General features: G+C 41.7%; 1 pseudogene; it reads right to left on the bottom strand.

Annotated features, from left to right (window-relative positions):
- Positions 1 to 23436, bottom strand: part of LOC135018316 (acetylserotonin O-methyltransferase-like) — a 175759-nt pseudogene that overhangs the window by 49969 nt on the left and 102354 nt on the right.

Genomic DNA, 23436 nt, shown 5'->3' with positions numbered 1-23436 from the left:
AGATTTTAAAATTGCCAAGGCACACAGTCAGTTTTTTCAACTAATATACTAATATTTCCCGCAGTAATAAAACAGACACATTGGCCCCCACTGTAATAAAAAATTAATTCACCTCCACAGTAATAAAATATAGTAATAGTAATTCCACCATACACTGTCACCCACAGTAATGTCACACATTGTGTACCCCCCCATGTAATTCCACCACACACTGTTCCCCAGCAATGTCACACATTGTGTGTGTTGTCCCCTAGTAGTTCCACCACACTGCCCACCCCCCAAGTAATGTCACACATTGTGTCGTCCCCCCCCCAGTAATTCCACAGCAATCAATTAAATAGATAAAATACATTGGCCCCAACCTCAAGTTTCTCGCTCAGCACGGAGCAGGAGAATGGGTAGGCGCGGCAGGCAGGAGAGCTGACGGCCGGGGCAGGCGTGCAGGAGAGCTGGCGGCCGGGGCAGGCGGGCAGGAGAGCTGGCGGCCGGGGCAGGCGTGCAGGAGAGCTGGCGGCCGGGGCAGGCGGGCAGGAGAGCTGGCGGCCGGGGCAGGCGTGCAGGAGAGCTGGCGGCTGGGGCAGGCGGGCAGGAGAGCTGGCGGCCAGGGTTGGCGGGCAGGAGAGCTGGCGTGCAGGAGAGCTGGCGGCCGGGGGAGGCGTGCAGGAGAGCTGGCGGCCGGGGCAGGCGTGCAGGAGAGCTGACGGCCAGGGCAGGCGGGCAGGAGAGCTGGCGGCCAGGGTAGGCGGGCAGGATAGCTGGCATGCAGGAGAGCTGGTGGCCGGGGCAGGCGTGCAGGAGAGCTGGCGGCCAGGGTAGGCGGGCAGGAGAGCTGGCATGCAGGAGAGCTGGCGGCCGGGGCAGGCGTGCAGGAGAGCTGGCGGCCGGGGCAGGCGGGCAGGAGAGCTGGCAGCCAGGGTAGGTGGGCAGGAGAGCTGGCGTTCAGGAGAGCTGGCGGCCGGGGTAGGCGGGCAGGAGAGCTGGCGGGTAGGCGGGCAGGAGAGCTGGCGGGCAGGAGAGCAGACAGGTAGGCGTGACGTGCGTGACCTATGAGTCACCCCACGTCACCATAGGTCATGGGCCGGGCCACGGAAGAGAGCAGTGTGCTGCCCAAGCCCAATAGCAATAATAGGGGCAGCAGAGCAGTAGGCATCTCTGACGGGTGACAGGCGTCGGCACATCTGACAACCGCATGCGGCACACTAGTGTGCCGCGGCACAGCGGTTGAAAAACACTGTTCTAGAGGGACACAGGTTCGGGATCCAGGATTGGGTCCTGCTGACCACGGATGCAAGTTTCCGAGGCTGGGGAGCAGTCACACAAGGAAGAAGTTTCCAGGGAAAATGGTCAAGCCAGGAATCTTGTCTCCACATAAATGTTCTGGAGTTAAGAGCCATTTACAACGGCCTTCTGCAAGTGGAAAACCTTCTTCGAAGTCTACCTGTCCTGATTCAGTCGGACAACATAACAGCGGTGGCGTACGTAAACCGCAAGGGCGGAACAAAGAGCAGAGCGGTGATGGCTGAGGCCACAAGAGTTCTCCGCTGGGCGTAAAAGCACGTGACCGCTCTGTCAGCAGTCTTCCTTCCGGGCGTGGACAACTGGGAAGCAGACTTCCTCAGCAGACATGATCTCCACCCAGGAGAGTGGGCTCTTCATCAAGAGGTATTTGCAGAAGTGACAAGACGTTGGGGGATTCCTCAAATAGACATGATGGCGTCTCACCTCAACAAGAAGCTTCTGAGGTATTGTTCTAGGTCAAGGGACCCCCAAGCCAGTGCAGTGGACGCCCTGGTAACTCCGTGGGTGTTTCAGTCGGTGTATGTGTTCCCTCCACTTCCTCTCATTCCAAAAGTGTTGAGGATCATAAGACGAACGAGGGTTCCGGCAGTGCTCGTCGTTCCGGATTGGCCACGGCGTGCCTGGTATCCGGAGCTTCAGGAATTGCTCATAAAAGATCCTTTGCCGCTTCCTCTCAGAGAGGACCTGTCACTGCAAGGGCCGTGCGTATTTCCAGACTTACCGCGGCTGCGTTTGACGGCGTGGAGGTTGAACGCCAAATCCTAGCTCGAAAGGGTATTCCCGGGGAAGTCATCCCCACTCTCCTTAAGGCTAGAAAGGAGGTCACGGCGAAGCATTATCACCGTATTTGGAGAAAATATGTGTCGTGGTGTGAAGCCAAGAAAGCTCCTACGGAGGAGTTTCAGCTGGGTCGTTTCCTCCATTTTTTGCAGGCAGGTGCGGATGCAGGCCTGAAATTGGGTTCCATCAAAGTGCAGATTTTGGCTTTATCTATTTTCTTTCAAAAAGAATTGGCCACCCTTCCTGAAGTTCAGACTTTTGTGAAGGGAGTGCTGCATATCCATCCTCCGTTTGTGCTACCCGTGGCACCGTGGGATCTTGACGTAGTGTTACAATTTCTTATGTCTCACTGGTTTGAACCTTTGCGGAAGGTGGAGTTGAAATTTCTCATTTGGAAAGTGGTCATGCTTTTGGCCTTGGCGTCCGCTAGACGGGTGTCGGAATTGGCGGCTCTGTCTCATAAGAGCCCATATTTGATTTTCCATGTGGATAGAACGGAATTGAGGACTCGTCAACAATTTCTGCCGAAGGTGGTTTCTTCGTTTCACATAAATCAACCTATTGTGGTGCCTGTGGCTACGGATGCCGCGGCGGTACCAAAATCTCTCAATGTCGTGAGAGCTTTGAAAATTTATGTCGCCAGAACGGCTCGTGTTAGGAAAACAGAGGCTCTGTTTGTCCTGTATGCAGCCAACAAGATTGGAAATCCTGCTTCCAAGCAGACTATTGCACGCTGGATTTGTAATACGATTCAGCATTCTCATTCTACAGCTGGATTGCCGTTGCCAAGTCAGTGAAAGCCCATTCTACCAGGAAGGTGGGCTCGTCTTGGGAGGCTGCCCGAGGGGTCTCAGCACTTCAACTTTGCCGAGCAGCTACGTGGTCGGGTTTAAACACTTTTGCTAAGTTCTACAATTTTGATACCCTGGCTGATGGGGACCTCATGTTTGCTCAATCGGTGCTGCAGAGTCGTCCGCACTCTCCCGCCCGGTCTGGAGCTTTGGTATAGACCCCATGGTCCTTTTGGAGTCACCAGCATCCTCTAGGACGTAAGAGAAAATAGGATTTTAATACCTGCCGGTAAATCCTTTTCTCCTAGTCCGTAGAGGATGCTGGGCGCCCTTCCCAGTGCGGACTGTTACTTGCAGTTGTATTGTTAGTGGTTGTTTTCGGTTACACGAAGGTTGTGTATCGGTTATGTTCAGCTTGTTGCTGTTTTTCGTTCATACTGTTCTCTGGTATTCCTGCTAATCCAGTTGTATGGTGTGTTTGTGTGTGGTGTGAGCTGGTATGTGTCTCACCCTTAGTATAACAAAAATCCTTTTCCTCGAAATGTCCATCTCCCTGGGCACAGTTCCTATAACTGAGGTCTGGAGGAGGGGCATAGAGGGAGGAGCCAGTTCACACCCATTCAAAGTCTTATAGTGTGCCCATGTCTCCTGTGGATCCTGTCTATACCCCATGGTCCTTTTGGAGTCCCCAGCATCCTCTACGGACTAGGAGAAAAGGATTTACCGGTAGGTATTAAAATCCTATTATTCCATTGAGGCTGCAAACCAAATGTTATTAATCACCGCTTGTAGGGATGGGGCAGCTGGTTGTTTTCAGTTAGCTGCTATCAATAATTTGGCGGAATTGAATATATGATTACATAATTTGCTCCCTGGTCTGGAAATCCGTTCCAGTGGCTTGCAAAACAACGCTTAAAGTGGACTTTTGGAGATGGAGGAATTAAAGATTTTACCCAAAAGGGATAAAATATTGTTCCAATAAGGGCCAATCCTTGGGAAATCCCACCACATATGTAAGAATGAGCTCTTGGAACCACAATGTCTCCAACAAAGATCATAACTTAAGGGAAAGATACTATGTATCCTTACCGGAACCATATACCACCTTGAGTAAACCTTAAAGGCATTTTCCTTAATATTCGAATTTATAGAGACTTTGGCAACCAACTCTCTAATTTCTGACCAATCCTCCTCCTCCAAAGTTATAACAAACTATAAAACCCCTTGCGCTATTTAGACTTAACTAGAGGCAACAGGACATGAATAAACTCAATAGAATAATTATAATTATAAGATAATTTTATTATCTATAAAATCAATCAAATGTGAACACAGAAATAGTTAATCAACAAATGAAATCATTAATATGCGCATATAAATAAAACTAAAACATTAATTAAATAATAGTAATAAGACTACTAATTGAGCATAAGAGGTGGATCATATAACTAATAGTGACCACAGTGGGCTAAAAATTGATAATGTCCTTGTTTTTAATTCTCAGATAGGACAGTCCCATTAGATGTGCTCATGAATAATTCATGATTAGATATCACATGGTGTGATATATAGAGAGCCTTTGTTTATATATCTCTCGATGAATAAACTTATCCAATTGCTCACATAAACAGATGGTTCTTTACTTATGAGATAACTGTTCAAAAGTCATGGAGGAATTGATATAACACCCGGGACTTTAGTGCATCGCAAGCACCTGTAGAATATAGCTCCCGTTTCAATTACCACGAATGGCGTCCTCCGTCTCCCACTGAAACTGGCTCTCGTACACACACCTTAACTGATTTGGAGAGAGAGATGTCAGTCCGGCTCCCAGAGCTCTGCGCACTGCGCTTGTCAGTCTCGGACAACACTGCACATCAATGCGGACAAACAGCCGATGTCCACCGGGTCACAAATAGGGCACTTATTTGTGCCCTATTTGTGACCCGGTGGACATCGGCTGTTTGTCCGCATTGATGTGCAGTGTTGTCCGAGACTGACAAGCAGGAGACGGGAGGACGCTATATGCGGCGGCTTGAAGACGGGAGCTGAATCAACTTGTAGCGCCTGCAGTGCGCAGAGCTCCGGGAGCCGGACTGACATCTCTCTCTCCAAGTCAGTTAAGGTGTGTGTACGAGAGCCAGTTTCAGTGGGAGACGGAGGACGCCATTCGTGGTAATTGAAACGGGAGCTATATTCTACAGGTGCTTGCGATGCACGAAAGTCCCAGGTGTTATATCAATTCCTCCATGACTTTTGAACAGTTATCCCATAAGTAAAGAACCATCTGTTTATGTGAGCAATTGGATAAGTTTATTCATCGAGATATATATAAACAAAGACTCCCTATATATCACACCATGTGATATCTAATCATGAATTATTCATGAGCACATCTAATGGGACTGTCCTATCTGAGAATTAAAAACAAGGACATTATCAATTTTTAGCCCACTGTGGTCACTATTAGTTATATGATCCACCTCTTATGCTCAATTAGTAATCTTATTACTATTATTTAATTAATGTTTTAGTTTTATTTATATGCGCATATTAATTATTTCATTTGTTGATTAACTATTTCTGTGTTCACATTTGATTGATTTTATAGATAATAAAATTCTCTTATAATTATAATTATTCTGTTGAGTTTATTCATGTCCTGTTGCCTCTAGTTAAGTCTAAATAGCGCAAGGGGTTTTATAGTTTGTTTTAGTTCACACCTGATTTTAATCGGGTGGATTGTGTTGGCCATATCCACAGGCCATTTTACCTTTGTTGCTGCTGGATAGATTTCACGAGGTATAAGAGATAATAATATTGGATTATATCCTAGATACTTGTGCGGAGTGGGTGTGACTGTGGATACGGGCACCCATCCGCAATTATATATATATATATATTCAATAGCGCCAGACATTATTAGTGGTCCTCCAAAGTTATACCCAAATCATGTTCCCAGGCTAGTTTGAAAGGCTCATTGGTTGGGTGGTCATCCAGGAGAGAGTACAGAATTGATATAACACCTCTACAGTCAGGGGTATAAAAACACAACTGTTCGAAGGGAATTGGAGGCCTGAGTTTGCCAGGCTTACTTAAGGAATGCACAAAACTGGTAATCTGCAGATAGTCAAAGTGTCTAGCGTGCTGTACGCCATATTTCTCACATAGGGCTGAAACATTTTGCGGGGCAAATTCCCCTGAGATGTGTAAAAGCTTGGTTATTCCCATGAGTATAAAGGTTTTATATATCAGGGTTTGCCCAAGTAGGCCCAAATAACAAGGTATTATTTATACTTGGGTGGAGGCATGTTGTTTTACCCATATAGCCCTTGTACACTGAGGGTGGGGTACAAGTGCATCGAAATGTAACATAACATGTTGCACCAGTACTATACGCAGTAAAACTTTTGACACTGTTCATGTAATAAATGCAAATCTTCACTTCTCAAATTGTTATGTTGGAGTTTCAGTCTCTTCCCTGGGAAACAATGAGTTAAGTTACAGTTTAAACTTGGAGACCATGGATAAATGAACCGTATTTATTTTGTAACTAATGGATCAGATCTTAGGTCCATCTTTAAGATCCTCTAGTCTAGCTGACTCATTGGATCAAACATAATTTGTGATATTTTATGACTTTAAAGTGGGCACAAATAAAAATCAATTGGGAGATGGCAATGTTACTTTATACGTTTAGGAACAGGGGTTAAAGTGGGCCGCTTCTAATTGAAGGCGGAACCAGTTCCGCCTCCGCCCGTCCACCAACAAGTAAATGCTTCAGGTCCCAGCTCCACTGTGGGAAGCAGGAGCTGGAAGCAGCAAAAGTAGCTTCCAGCCAATCTCTGCTCGCTGGACCGGCGTCAGAGCCAATCATGGCTCGTGGATCACCAGCCAATGAGAAGCAGCCAAGTGGCAGCTTTTTATTAGCTGACGGCCCGCGATTTGTGATTGCTTCAAATGAACATCCCCTTCTTTATAGCAGGCAGTGGCGCTGCCAGGCAGCCTATCCGTAACTCAGGACTGTCTGGCAGCCGCTGCTAACAGCTGCGACCTGATGCTCCAGGGTCCGCGTCCGACGACGGAGGACGCGGAAGGTGGTTGTGATCATGTGGAGAATGAGCAGCAGGGGCAGTGCAGTGAGATGGCAGGGGATGACGAGAGATGCAGGGGGTGAGATAGTGGGGGGCAATGATGAGGTAAGCAGGGGGCGAGATAGTGGGGAGCAATGATGAGGGAAGCAGGGGGTGAGACGGTAGGCAGATGATGAGAGAAGCAGGGGGTGAGACGGCAGGTGGATGATGAGAGGAGCCGGGGGTGAGACGGCAGGCGGATGATGAGAGGAGTAAGGGGTGAGATAGGTGGGGGGAATGATGAGGAAGCAGGGAGTGAGATAGGTGGGGGAATGATGAGAGAAGCAGGGGGTGAGATTGGGATGGGGTAGAGAGAGGAGCAGGTGGTGAGATTGGTGTGGGGGTGGTGAGAGAAGCATGGGGTGAGATGGGAGAGTAACACCCCATTCAGACTGCCTAAAGTAGGTCGCACCCTGGAGCCCGACACGGAAGCTCCCAGCGTGCGCCCCGTCACCGCTGACTGCAACCCGGCATATTGCCAGGTTGGTGATGTCAGCAGTGACACAGAGGGGACGGCGCTTGGAGATCAAATGATATCCAAGTGCCACCCGTCCATACACAGTGAACAAGTGCCAGGTCGCATCAACCCTGCTACCATTCACACCGCACAGCGAGTCGGGTTGAACACGTGTTCAACCTTGCTCGCTACCCAAGTTGTAATAGGTATTTCAATCCTGGCACCTTTCAGACCGCACATGAACATGGGTTATGCACATTCATTTTCCAATAACCCATGTTCAGAGGTGGCGGTCTGAAAGGGGTATAAGAGAAGATGTGGCTGATATGGGAGAGTGAGAGGCACAGGGGTGAGATAGAAGCAGAGGCTGAAAGAGTAGCAGAGAGTGAGAAGTGTAGGTAGTAAGTAAAGGAGAGAAAGTTATGTATGTATTACTTTCAATAGAACTGATAACTTGGAGTACTGTAACGCTATAGAGAATTTCAACCAAAAAATAAATTTTATAAAAAGACATCTTTAGACTGATTTTTCTTTACAATTTTCCAAAAGCAAAAGCTGATGTTTTGGAAATGGTTGTTTTTTTAATTTGTGACTGCAAACATTAAGCAAGACACATACTGTACCACACGTCTTTCCAATGACTGAAATTGCATCTACCAAGAATCAGAATACATTTAATTGGTTCAATAATTTAAATCAATTTATTTATCCTTTCAAAACACATCTGATGTGATTAACACTGACACTGACAGTTTTCCTTACTGTATAAGGAAATCCTCTGGTTTTCATATCTTTAATCCCCATCTACCTTTAATTCTTCATATGCCAAGGGATATTACATAGATTCTTTTTTATAGGATCGCCATATACCGTATCTCAATCTGCTGTCAGGGCTAAATATAGAGAAATGTTATTACTGCAGCTATAAGGATATAACTCAGAGACAGTAATTTAGGAGGTAGATCAGGGGGACGAGGCCAAGGGATATAGATAGGCTAAAACAGTCTATCTCGAATGACTGAAAATGGTCTCTATGTATATAAAAAAAGTCAACAAAAGGGTATTTAAGGTATAAAGTGTGAGAATTAATACAAAAACATATATAATCTTTTAAACATTCAAATACCAGGACTGTGTGTATTTCACCACTTCCCCAAGATGATAGACTGAGTTCCACCAGAGAGGTTATTTGTGAGCGTCAGTGGAATATAAAAATACAAAAAATAGTTTACATGCTATATACTGTATAGGCATATTTCTGTTATGTATAATACCAATCCAATTCATCTTAAATTTTGTGTAATATAAGAAATCACCTTGGGAAGGCCAAACAGCACTGTGCATAGCTTGGAAAAAGCCTAAGGGGCCTATTTATCTGGTTTTCTTTTCCATTAAATTATTTAGAAACTGACGTTTCTGCATAATTTAATGGTTTGTTGCTATGTACTAATAGCATATTGCTGGAGATTTCGCAAAAATCTCCTGCAGAATGCTTATTAGCACTACAGATCGCAGCCCCCCTTTTTATCAATGGGACTACAATCTAACCCCTACAGATGTGTCCTCACACATCTTTGCTGGATTTACAGCCATGGTGTGGCATTTCCACGATGCAAACGCATCATGTGAATATGCACCACCATGGATGCTTTCATATGCAAATGATTGCATGCGCGTGCATATGCATGTGTGCCGCGATCGCAAGCACAACAGGCATTATATCTATGAGTAGCAGGAGCATATCTAGCGGATGCATGCCTATGCATGCACCCGCCATGGCATTGTGCAATCTCTGTCCTATGATATGTTCATCGTGGGCAAAGATGTATAATGGCACATCTGTATGTACTGTGCCAAATCCTGGAAAGTGAAGCTTTTTAGATTTTAGCTATGTTAGTTTATACCATCTACAGATGGTGTATACAACTTTAAGCCTATGAAATCACAGTAGCAGGAGAGAGATCTTTTGATCCCCCTCCTGCAGCCTCCATCCGGCACCTGCTGTAGGGTGCAGCCGTGTTGAAATGGACTAAGTGTTTAAAGGACAAAGTGTAATTTCAGAACAGTTAAAAAACAAACATATGCATAATATGGAGTAATTGTGTATTTGTTTTTATCCCTGCAGGTGTGTAATTAATTTCTCATGCTGTAAATTCGACTATGCATCTCCATCTTATGCATATCATCTGTGTTTTAAAACTATGAAAAGTTATCTCCATCCTGCAAGCTACACATTCCAAACTGCATTTCTGCATCATGCAAACTCATGCATGTTTTTTTACTGTGTGATGTAATGTCTTGTTTGTAATTGGTATTACCTTTGTTGTTGTTCAGTAAATCATAGTTTACTATTGTATACTGCCTGGTGTGGGGTTGCTGTTAAGACAGGTTACATCTATGTATTCAGTCAGAGGCAATCATGGCTGTGGGGTGCAGCCGTGTTAAACCTACAGTTTAAAAGATAAAGTGTTATTTCTGAACAGTATCAACTTAAAATGTTTCATTTTGTTATGTACTGTCTGAACATAGGTAGAAATTATAGGTGCACAAACACAATTTTTTAAGTATTGTGTGCAAATGCTGGGAGCTTTAGAGACAAAATCCCAGAGCTAATTGCGATGGTGACAAGGGATGATCTGGATATTGTGGCTATTATGGAGTCATGGTGCAATGAGGATCATGACTTGGACATACCAGGTTACCATTAATTTAGAAAGGACAAAGTGGGTATAATTAGAGGAGGGGTAGCAAGGTATGTGAAAAAAAGCATTATGCTACTTTAATACAAAATATTTTTTTAAAAATTGAGGCCCTTTGGGTGATAATAGAAACAGGGGAGAAAGACAAATTTGCACTGGGGTAATACTCAAAAATGTTGACAGGATATTGAGCATATGTGTGGGTGAGAACCTGGGATCCAATGACCATCAAGTAGTATGGTTTAGTATAAATACAGGGTCCAACTCGTGCCACACAAAAAGTGTTGGATTTTAGTAAGGCTGACTGTGCAAAAATGGGGAAAGTGTTAACGATTCATTGGCAAATTGAAGGAACTTGAAATAAGTGCAGGAGAGTTGGGAAAAATTAAAAAGTGCACTAAATCAACAGACCTTTGTATCAAAAGGTTTAGGTAAAGGACCAGGAAAAAGAAGCCCGTGTGGTTCACAAAAGGGGCATTAACTAGTGTGAAAGTAAAAAAGATGGCTTTTAGGAAATATAACAGATTCAGAATAAGGAAGACAAACAGGTGTGTCTTGTCAGAAGGAAGGAGGCTAAGAAGGTAATCAGATGTGTGAAAGCACAAGCTGAGGAGAAAATGGTCCAATCTGTAGGTAAAGAGGGCAAAACTTTTTTTAAGTATGTAAGTGAAAGGAGAAAACCAATTGGAAGATTAATAAGACTTAAGAAAGAGAGTGAAAGTTTGGTTGAGGGAGACAAAACAATAGCAGATATAAATATTTAATTTTCCTCAGTATTCTCTAAAGAATGAGGTAGATGAAAGTGCGTTTACAGAGAAGAGGGCCTAACAGAAGTCTCAAAACTGAAAGTGGATAAATCAATGGGGCCAGATTGGATAAATCCAAGGATACTAAAAGAGCTTAAAAGAGTGCTGGTAGCACAGTTAACAGAATTATTCAACCAGTCAGTAGCTACTGTACAGGGCCAAGTCCAGAGGATTGAAAAAGAGTGAATATGGCACTACTGAACGAAAGTGGAAGCAAGAAAAAGACAAGTAACTACAGACCAGTAAGCCTTACACCAGTAGCAGGGAAAGTAATGAAATCCCTATTAAAAGAAATAGTTGTAAAATATCTTAAATTTATCAGTTTACAAGAACCCAAACAGCATGGATTTACAGGTGGGAGAGAATGTCAAACAAATCATATTAATTTGACTTTTTTGACTCAGAGACTAAAGTAATGGAGCAAGTGTATATGTGTGTGTTTGTGTGTGTGTGGGTGTTGGGTGGGGGGCTGTAGTTGTACCATATCTGGACTGTAGTAAGGCTTTTGACATGGTTCCACATCACAGACTGCTAAATAAATTTGAAAGCGAGGGATTGGATTATAAAAGAGTTGAATGAATAAGAACCTGGCTGCACAATAGGAAACAGAGTTGTAGTAAATGATGTGCAGTAAGGAGGGAAATGTTGCCAGTGGAGCACTCTAGGGATCTGTACTTGGTCCAGTGCTCTTTAATATAACATAGTAACATACAGTAGTTACTGAGGTCGAAAAAATACAGTTTGTCCATCGAGTTCAACCTGTTAGTGATCTCCTACACTGTAATATTTTTTAGACTAATTTTAACTGCAGTGAATGTTTAGCCATTATGTCACTTCTTCCTGTTTTTTTTTAATTATTACTATAGTGCATGATTTACCCACCATAACCCTGTATATCCTTATCCATTAGGAATGTCTCTAGCCCGTTCTTAAAAGTAGTAACCAAGCCCGCCATTACTACTCTCTCAGGCAGGGAATTCCAAATACGTATTGTCCTTACTGTGAAGAAACCTTTCCGTCTCTGTGCAAAATCTCATCTCCTCTAACCTAAGCGGGTGTCCTTTGTGACAATCTTACCAAAAACAAATCTCCCGCTAGTTCTGTGTATTGACCCCTTATATATCTTTGTTTGTGACATTGCAAACTGTATCGAAGAGAATGCATGTCTATTTGTAGATGACATAAATATATGCAACAGGGTAGACACACCAGGAGGGGTAAAACAAATAATTGAGGATTTAGGTAGACTTAAAGAATGGTCAAGAATGTGGCAACAACAGTTTAACACTAAAAAAGCTAAATCATGCACATGAGTCTCAAAATCCCAAAGGTGAAATATAGTATCAATGGTACTATAATGGAAACTTATGAGAAGGAAAGTGATTTAGGAGTCACTATTAACAAGTGACTTAAATGCAGGGAAAAATATATTAAGGCAATGAGAAAGGCAAGTCAGATGCTTGGTTGCATGCATAGTGGGAGGAATCAGCAGCAAGAAAATAAGAAGTAATAACGCCACAGTATAGGTCATTGACATGGCCTCATCTAGAATACTGTGTTCAGTTCTGGAGACCATGGGGTATATTTACTAACATTCGTAATTCTCCCGATTTGGTGGGAGAATAATCACGAATGACATCGAAAGTGTAAAACTGCAACTTTTTGAATTTGTTACGACTAATTTACTAAGCTGCCGTATTCTGCATTTTCGGGTTTTCCGATGTCGATGTCATTCGTTTTTTTAGGCAGTGTTTTACGTGAGTGACTTGTAAAACACTGCCGACTTTAATACAATGAATCTCGGCTGGATCTGAGAGATCCGTGCTGGGCTTCATTGTGCACTTTGTTAAAAAAAAAAAAAAAAGTTTAAATGTTAAAAAAAAATTGCGTGGGGTCCCCCCTCCTAAGGCAAACCAGCCTCGGGCTCTTTGAGCCAATCCTGGTTGCAGAAATATGGGAAAAAAATGGACAGGGGTTCCCCCATATTTAAGCAACCAGCATCGGGCTCTGCGCCTGGTCCTGGTTCCAAAACTACGGGGGACAAAAAGCGTAGGGGTCCCCCGTATTTTTAAAACCAGCACCGGGCTCCACTAGCTGGACAGATAATGCCACAGCAGGGGGTCACTTTTATACCGTGCCCTGCGGCCGTGGCATCAAATATCCAACTAGTCACCCCTGGCCGGGGTACCCTGGGGGAGTGGGGACCCCTTCAATCAAGGGGTCCCCCCCCAAACCACACAAGGGCCAGGGGTGAAGCCCGAGGCTGTCCCCCCCCATCCAATGGGCTGCGGATGGGGGGCTGATAGCCTTTTTGTAAAAGTGTCAGATATTGTTTTTACCCTCGTGTGAACATAAGGTAAGTATGTATGTATGTTTGTGTGGATGGATGTAATAAAACTTTACTTTCAAGGTGTGTGTGTATTGTCTTTTTTTGGGGTATTTTTTTAGTAGTAGTACTACAGGTACCAGCGGGCCCGTTTTTCCGCCGCATGCTGGTACTTGTGGTTCTCCAATTACCAGCTTGCGGGGGAGGCTTGCTGGGCCTTGTAGTACTGCTACTAAAAACAATATCAATCACTTTTACAAAAAGGCTATCAGCCCCCCATCCGCAGCCCATTGGATGGGGGGGACAGCCTCGGGCTTCACCCCTGGCCCTTGGGTGGCTGGGGGGGGGGACCCCTTGATTGAAGGGGTCCCCACTCCCCCAGGGTACCCCGGCCAGGGGTGACTAGTTGGATATTTGATGCCACGGCCGCAGGGCACTGTATAAAAGTGACCCCCGGCTGTGGCATTATCTGTCCAGCTAGTGGAGCCCGGTGCTGGTTTTAAAAATACGGGGGACCCCTACGCTTTTTGTCCCCCGTAGTTTTGGAACCAGGACCAGGCGCAGAGCCCGATGCTGGTTGCTTAAATATGGGGGAACCCCTGTCATTTTTTTTCCCATATTTCTGCAACCAGGATCGGCTCAAAGAGCCCGAGGCTGGTTATGCTTAGGAGGGGGGACCCCACGCAATTTTTTTTCAATAAATTAACACTTTCCCACCCCTTCCCACTGATATACATGCACGGATCTCATGGATCCGTGCATGCCTATCCAAACACGGCTCAAAAAAGCAGGTCTGGTTTTTTTTAGCACTTTTTAACGATTTGTATTTTTTCACGGCAGTGTTTGTTTTTTTTTTGCTTTGCACTTCTTAGTAAATTACCGAGATTCATACTTAAACAGCCGCGTTTTGACCGATGGTGTATTCATTCGTATTTTTTTTGTTGGACTTCAAAAAAAATACGAATGCCCTCATCACTGCCGAGATTTGAGTTTAGTAAATTCCCGAGATGACACTTTGAAGAAAAAACGGCATCTCGGTCAAAATCGGGACCTTAGTAAATATACCCCCATATCTCCAGACGAATGTAAATACATTAAAGAGGGAACAAAGAAGGGCAACTAAAATGGTGAATGGCATACATCACAAAACTTACTCAGAAAGACTAAAATATCTCAATATGTATAGTTTGAAGCACAGGAGGGAAAAGGGGGACATGATAGGCACTTTCAAATATATCAAGGGTTTTAACAAGGGAGGTACAGTAGGTTTGGGGGAAATTTAAGGAAAAATTACTTCACAGAAAGGGTAGTGGGTAAGTGGAATAACCTCCCATTAGAGGTCATAGAGGCTGAGACAGTAGAGCTACAGTATTTAAACATGCTTGGGATAGTTATATGAAAATCCTTGAGAACACACTAAGGATCAAATAGGGTTAAGGTTACCCTAAGAGTTAAAAAATTGACAGACTAGATGGGCCAATTGGTTCTTATATGCTATCAAATGTTTTTATGTTTCCATGTAACTGGCACTGTGCGCATCCACAGTGTCAGATTCTCTCAGAGTTTTTAAAATAAAAGCTCCTCCAAAATGTTGGGGATATTTCTTACACGGAGAATGATTATTGCTAGCACTGTCCCGGCAGGTTTCCCTAAGTACATAGCGGTGATATTTTCATTAAAAATTTAAAATTTCCACTGTGAAACTGCGTCTTTTTCTTCCAGCCGGATAGAGAGGTCAAAACAGCTCCACGTACAGTATATCGTATATATGGGAAAAAAATGGGGATACATAAAGTAGTGTAATCCTGTTTTAACTTTGGTGTGAATCTCTTAATGGTTTAGCACTCATCTACTGGAGGTCAATAGTAATAACATGAGGTTCTACCATTGCCCGTAAAAGGAGATCACCTCTGTAATGTGTTGCTGCAAAAACACAGTGGGTTTTACCGGCAACAATGGGTTAACCTTTTCATTGCTACAGATGTAGCCATGCTCGTCTTTGCTGCGATGCAGCATACTGCAAGACAGCTTTCTGCATGGCGCGCCGGGCTTTGACTATTGGCAGCTGACAATCGCTCTATTAGCTCCTTTAATTCCATTGGTCACATCCCGGAGAGTCATGCAGAAAGCCGTTTTGCAGCATGCTGCATCGCAGCAAAGATGAGCATGACTACATCTGTATATGCCTTTTTAATTCACAATTCTTGTAATTGCAATCATTTATTAACCACTTGCCTGGCATGGTCACATCAGATGCGACCATGACTGCAAGTACTTTATCTGACCTGCTCGCACAGGATGCGACCAGTCAAATAAACTGTGTGAGCAGCGGCAGAGAAGGGAATTTTCCCTTCGCTGCTGCTGTCAGAGGGACCGGAAGGTCCCTCTGCTTTCCAGCCCCCAGTGTTGCCGTGTTGCCGATCATTGCAGATTGGTCAGCACGGCAGGATCCAATACCCCCAGTGGCTGCAGATAATAGCAGCCGCTGGTAAGTGGAAATCATCACCCCCAAGCCACGCCCAGACCCCCCCATGTGTACCTGGCAGCTGTCCATGCTCTAAAAACTAAATATGCGATGGTTGCGATGTTGCCGATTTTCTGATGGTCACAATGTTACCAATCGATGTTTCGATGTTTGGCAAAAAAATTGTTTTTGGGGGGAAAGAATTGTCAGTTAAGTGGTTAATAGCATTGAAGTCTTATACTCTTTTGAAATATGAAGGATTTTTTCCAGCACTCCCCTTTTGTTTATGTTACAGTAGGTTGTTATTTCATTAAGCAAAAGCATATTCTAGTGTGTTATTTATAAAAGATTGTTGCATTGGGGGTAATTCCAAGTTAATCGCAGCAGGAATTTTGTTAGCAGTTGGGCAAAACCATGTGCACTGCAGGGCAGGCAGATTTAACATGTGCAGAGAGAGTTAGATTTGGGTGTGGTGTGTTCAATCTGCAATCTAATTTGCAGTGCAAAAATAAAGCAGCCAGTATTTACCCTGCACAGAAACAAAATAACCCAAATCTAACTCTCTCTGCACATGTTATATCTACCTTCCCTGCAGTGCACATGGTTTTGCCCAACTGCTAACAAAATTCCTGCTGCGATCAACTTGGAATTACCCCCATTATCAGTAGTTAAGTTGGTTTTGTTCTAGGATCTAATGTGTGCATTTGTTAGATATATAATAAATAATCAATACATTCAATTATGATGACTTTGGTTTTCATTTTTAAAACATTTGTATACATTGTGTTTCCTTTTGTATTCTTAAAATGAAACCTAGTTAAGTTAATAATGTTGATGTTAATATTATTTATGCTGATTCAACTAAAAATGTTATGTTAAGTAACTAATTCCAATAAAGAATTTACATAAAACAAAAATACACAAATTTTATTTTTCTAAATGAAAGTGAAAATTGTTTAGATGTTTAACTGGAAGCAATACTGGTTTTGTGTTCTTGTGTTTTGTAAACCTTACAATACCTTCTATATCAATAAAATAAAATAATAAAATATTAGGTGTAATACCTTCAATGAAAGATACATGTTGATCACTATCTGTCATGAAATATTTCTTTGCAGTTTGTATCACTTTTTGCAGGTCCATAACAGTGACAGTAGATCCGGGATATGTAGATGCAAATTGTTTTGCAAGAGCTCCAGAACATCCTATAACACAGAATGATTATTACATCAAAATGCAATTGCCAAACTATAATACCATAAGTGTAGATTCACAGAGGAGGTTTGGTAGATTCCTGCACTGGATCATATATAAAACACCATCTACCTAATGATGTGCATATTGCTATTTCAGCACAATAGAAATAAGATGGTGTTGCTCCCAAAAGTAATATATGATACATTGTTTTAATAGAACAGGAAGGCACTCTATAATGGGGCACTCTTAATAATCTTAAATTTATTAAACATACATTATAATCTGTCAAAACATGCTTTCACACAACAAACATGCACAAAACATTTGTTTGACACATTTACAGTATGTCAAAGACAAATCGAAACCTCCTATGTTGACATGTGAAGTGGATGTATAATAGTAAAAGTAGTACAAGTGTTTTACAAGAAAACAAAATGCAAAAAAAAAAAAAATGCACACATCATCCTGAAATTAGCGGTTAATTAGTACCACAATGATAATAGCTATGTGAAAGTTACATCTTCAATATAATTCACATTGCTACAAAATAGAAAAAAGTTTAAGTAGCATGTAAGAAAGAAAATACAATTTGATCATGCTAGAGTACAGCTTCTGCTGTCTACCATGTGCAGTTCACAATCAACGGTGGATTACAGTGCCTACCAGTCTTGTTACAGAAGTTTAAAATGAGCATCTACTTTCTACTATCTACTTTGCAATGTAGTTTGAATTGAAGCAATGACAAGGCTGATGAGAGCGTACAGAAAACAATAATATGATTGTACCTTATACAGGTTGAGTATCCCATATCCAAATATTCCGAAATACGGAATATTACAAATTACGGAGAGTGAGATAGTGAAATCTTTATTTTGTGATGGCACAATGTACACACACTTTTTTAATACACAAACTTATTAAAAATATTGTATTAAATGACCTTCAGGCTGTGTGTATAAGGTGTATATGAAACATTAATGAATTGTGTGAATGTACACACACTTTGTTTGTTGCACAAAGTTATTAAAAATATTGGCTAAACTTACCTTCAGGCTGTGTGTATAAGGTGTATATGAAACATAAATGCATTCTGTGCTTAGACTTGGGTCCCATCGCCATGATATATCATTATGGTATGCAATTATTCCAAAATACGGAAAAATCTGATATCCAAAATATTTCTGGTCCCAAACATTTTGGATAAGGGATACTCAACCTGTAGTAGTGAAGAGAGGGCAGTTTGTGGAGGTTTCCACTTGTCCTAGATTAGTGTGTCTCCTAGGGGCAATACATTCTGTTTGTCCACAATACAGTATATCAGTATGTCCTTTGGCATAGAAATCAAACTTCTTGTGCCTATAAATGACAGTTTTGTGTACACACCTGTGCCAAAGTATCAGATCAACATCTCTAGCTCCAGCACCTGTTACTTTTATATTCTGCTGTACTGTGTACTGCTTTTCATGCTGATACTGAACCTATGCTTATAACCTGGACAATTTATCCATGTACTGTTTCTGTACCCATGGCCAGGCCGTAACTAGGTGTGTGCCGATGGTGCATTGCCCACAGCGCAACTGCAGTGGAGGCGCACCATCTGGCAGCACACCCCCATGTACGGCTGTTATATTTTGTGAGGTATTAGTGGAAGTTCCGCTTTCCGCAGGTGCCTGTGTCCCACCGCTGCCTCTTTAAGGTCCAAGGAGCAGGCGGCATTTGGTGTGACACAGCCTCGTGCGGTAATGCCGTCTGTGAGAGCAGCTGCCGCCTCTTTGATGAAGAGGCAGTGTGAGCGCTACTGCAGGCATCAGCTCCTAGATGTGAGCCGCCACCACCCCTGCTAATTCCGCCTGTGCACACCTGCAATGGAGAGGGAGTGGTACAGGTCCTATAAGTGAGCCGGCGCTGTCAGTGGTCATGACGCCTGTGAGAGCCACTGCAGCTGGATGGCAGAGCATCTGTACAGGTGATAAAACAAACAAAGACACACACACCTCACCCCCTCTCTCCCTGACTCTGCAACCTAATGTGTCAAAAAGGGGGACTCTGTCTGCTCTGCCGTACTGTGTAAAAGGGGGACTCTACCTGCCTAATGTGTAATAGGGGACTCTACCTGCCTAATGTGTAATAGGGGACTCTACCTGCCATACTGTGTAAAAGGGTAATTGTACATGCCATACTGTGTACAAGTGGGACTCTATCTGCCTAATGTGTAATAATGGACTCTACCTGCCATACTGTGTAAAAGGGAGCTCTGCCTTCCATACTGTGTAAAAGGGAGCTATGCCTTCCATATTGTATAAAAGGGAGCTATGTGGCCACACCCTTTCCCCATGAAGCCAAGCCCCTATATTTTTGGCGCATGCCCACGGCACGCATTGGCCCTGTTTTATATTTGGTGGTGGTAATGGGGGGAGAGGGGGCGCCGATGCTGTTTCTTGCACACAGCGCTAAAATGTCTAGTTACAGCACTGCCCATGCCTGTACCCTGACTTCTTGCTATGTTTGATAATTCCATGTCACTGTTTGTTTGTTTTTAGATGCCTCCCATAAAACGTTTAATGAACCAGTCAGGTGTCCTCAACATCTGCCACCATATTCAAATCAAGGGAATATGTCTGTCGGAGAATGTGCTGTACAAATCCAGGCACTGACTTGTACAGCACTCTAAAAGCTGTTATTTGCTTTTATCAAATGGATCATTTATTAACTCCTCAATTCCTCCAGAGGACAAGCAAATAGGTCACTCCAAATATTTTCCACTGGAATGAGAAAATTGCTTGCAAAACTATCTCTGCCTATATTACAGTCCTCCATGTCATTTAGTAGCCAGTTGTCTCAACTTTCCTGGAAAGGCCAGTACCTAGTTAGTATATGGGAACCTATGCTAGGTTCTCTTTGTCTCGCCCCAGAACTTTATTTTGTCATAATATATTCTCACAAAATCTTTCCCTGTCACTATTTCTCTCATGGTCATAAATGGAAAACAGAGAAATGATGGTCAAATCTGGTTCAGTCTAGCAAAATACCATCATGGGTGCAGTTAGGAGTGCTGCAATAATTTTTCTTTCTGGTGGCCATCCAAATAATTAGCCCCCTTATTCCAAGGTTATGCTTGTTAAAACTAAATGGTCCTGTCCTAAACGAGTACATGGGATACTTGTAAGCCTGGGAAACTACTTGATATAACAGGTAGTTCCAGTAGAAACATTTTCTGCTTTCTTGAAGTACAGTATAAGAAGAATTGCTGTTAAATACACTACCTTTTCGATTGTCAAGTTTCAAGTGGAGAAGCTGTCACAATACAAAGCATAGAACTGTGCCATATATTTTATTCAGGTAAAGACTATACGATGAGATCAGTTCTGTAAGCTAACTGTTCCTTAAATCTAGGCTACATCAAAATGATTCAAAAGAACCTCAAAATTGTTTCATTCAGAATTAATTTTTCTTCAGCAGGAGTGGGCTTTTTTTTTCATAGAGATAAATATTGAAGAGTCTGTCTGTCCATGTATTGATCGAGGGCTTATTAAAATTTTGTGCAAGAGAAAGTATCAACTTCCTTGATTGCATAAAGGGTGCTTCAATATTCTGCAAGCTTGATTTGTAAGGAGAATATAACTTAATACAAATTAAGTCAGGTGACATGGAAAATCAGCTAAAACAATAGGGATGGTCATTTTGATTACTTGTTAATGCCCAGTGGTCTTTACAATGCCTCAGCAGTGCTCTGCAGTTTAATTAATGAGATCCTCAGAGAATTTCTGTCTATCTAGTATCATATATTAAAGCAACATCATTATATTTTCTATAACTCTTTCCATCATAAACATGGCTTCAAGTTTTCACTTGACTTCAAGATAACCATATGTTTAATCGGAATTCTATTTTCTTCTTGGATTATATACAATGGAAAAGTAAGGCATATAAAGTTGTCCACATACTACTTGCCGACATTTACAAACAATTTATTATGGTATACCTATCTGTCTGACTTTACTTGCCCCCCCACCTGCTTATCTGTTACAACTTGGCTGTTGTATAGCAAACCGAGGATAAATTCTTAGTATACGCAAGTATACCTGGTCAATAAACTGATTTTGATTCTGATTATTCTTTACCCCTCATTGGTAGCCCCAATCATAGCTCTCACTCACAAGAATGCCAACTCCAAACATTTGCCCTCTGCGCTGGTTTCAGCTTTTATTCTGTTAAACAGAATATTTCCCTTCTGCCCCAATCCTCAAAACCATTATTGTTAAAGTTGCTGCCTTATTTTTTGGGGTTAGAGCTGTCTTATTCAATCAATTGTATATAGTGAGGCTTCATCTCTGTACTTCCTATATAAAAAGTACTCACACCAAGAAAATGTATGGGATAGGAGATAAAGTACACCCTCTATTAAAATAACTTTGTAAGAGTGAAATAATCTCTATTAGAAGAAGCTGTCTTTTCAGTTATGGTCTAGGCAGATCACAACTTGTTATACTTGCAGTCATTGCAGCCTCTTAACACCCACCAGGCTAGATGGTTTCTTTTCTTTCTCATTTTAATCTTGTGAATACGTATTGTCTTGAATTTAAAAATAGTAACCCATCTAACATCAAAGCTTCTTCAGAACCAGTAACATTTTTGGCCTAAATTGTTCAGTAATTGCCTACCCCTCAAATACTTCTCTGAATAATCCACTTGCCAAATCCTTGCAACAAATACATGAACACGCAACTACCATATATTAAACATTGTTGTCATCACATAGATTTATCATTACTGGAGATTTGATAAATTTCTAGCACAGTCTGTAAAATAACAGTTAATTGGTTAATACTTCATCTCTCTCTAGTTTATCTCTCTTCAGGATTTCCCTCATAGGTCTGGCTCATAATACTTAGTCTTGTGTCATTGCTGTACTTTCCCAACTGTTAAGTTCTGTGTAATATGCTGGACTAGTTACAATATTAATAGGTTTGTTTAATGTATTCAGCATTAGACTATATTGAACATTAGCAGATCACTCACCTTTAGCAGTCATTACAAATTAATATAATGCATTAATACCACTTCATTCAAGGTTTTATATTTCACTATTTTTTTAATCAAAATTAATAAAGGATATATTTTAAAATGTATTCTGATAAATGTAAATGCTCCCCCTGAGAATACTTTCTACTTACCCCTAGCCTTTCCAGATAATACAATACAATTTGGGTGGCTGCACCTCCTTTTCCAACCTCTAATACAGTACTATCTATTCTGAGTTGCTTACAAATAAATAATGATGATGATTTTTTTCTAAACAACTTTGTTCATCAAATTCTACAATTTGCCACATATGATGCCAAAAAAATACTTTTGGCAATTTTTATTACCTTCAATGTCATAGACTGTGTGAAACATTGAGAGGTCAAAAGCTCGTATCACATACTTTCCACATATATTCCATATGGAGTCCATAAAACTTACAAAAGCCACCATCTCCTCTTCTGACCTAAAAAATAATAAAGTCACCTAGTCAAAGTTACACATTAAGACTGTGGAAGTTGCATCTTTCACTGACATAAAGTAGTTTTTTAAACTTCAAAAATGTATATTTCTGCTAACGTTTTAGTAAAATTATTTTGCTAAAAAATCATATTGTTGACATCAAAAATGTTTTTATGCAATTCTGCAAATCTTATATAATGAAATGTTCTTAGTCTTATAGTGTTTTTGCAGTGGGAAATATTTCACAGCAAATACATACAATTACATTAAAACTACAGTTTATATACGAAGCTACTTTGTGAATAAAATTGTGAAGCAGGGATGGGTGATGTCATATTATATGGAAAAGTTACCTGTAAATGGCTGTAAATATATATTTTAACGATACCCCAAAAGCTCTTTCATACTGGCTTTTTCCTTCTCTGAAACACAATAGACAGTTTTTTTTTTATTATTATTATTATTATTATTATTATTGCCAAAAAATTCCTTTTAATGTTTATGGTTACTCATTTTGTTATGTAAATTATGTAGGTTATCTAATATTTAACAAGCACTACTGTAGCTCTCTCTCTCTCTCTATTGCAACCAAAAGCAATGTTTTTTTTCTACAAAATATGCATTTTTTTGTCATGTGTCATCCAGTCCTAAATTTTTATTAGCAAAAGAAAATATTGGGTCATTCCAAATGTAAAATAAGTAGTGATGTACACCGGAAATTTTTCGGGTTTTGTGTTTTGGTTTTGTGTTCGGTTCCGCGGCCGTGTTTTGGATTCGGACGCGTTTTGGCAAAACCTCACCGAAATTTTTTTGTCGGATTTGGGTGTTTTTTTCAAAAAACCCTAAAAAACAGCTTAAATCATAGAATTTGGGGGTCATTTTGATCCCATAGTATTATTAACCTAAATAACCATAATTTCCACTCATTTCCAGTATATTCTGAACACCTCACACCTCACAATATTATTTTTAGTCCTAAAATTTGCACCGAGGTCGCTGG

Source organism: Pseudophryne corroboree, chromosome 2 (assembly GCF_028390025.1).
Source record: "Pseudophryne corroboree isolate aPseCor3 chromosome 2, aPseCor3.hap2, whole genome shotgun sequence".
Lineage (NCBI taxonomy): Eukaryota > Metazoa > Chordata > Amphibia > Anura > Myobatrachidae > Pseudophryne > Pseudophryne corroboree.
Note: the sequence above shows the minus strand (reverse complement) of the source record. Positions and strands in the feature narration are given on the sequence as shown.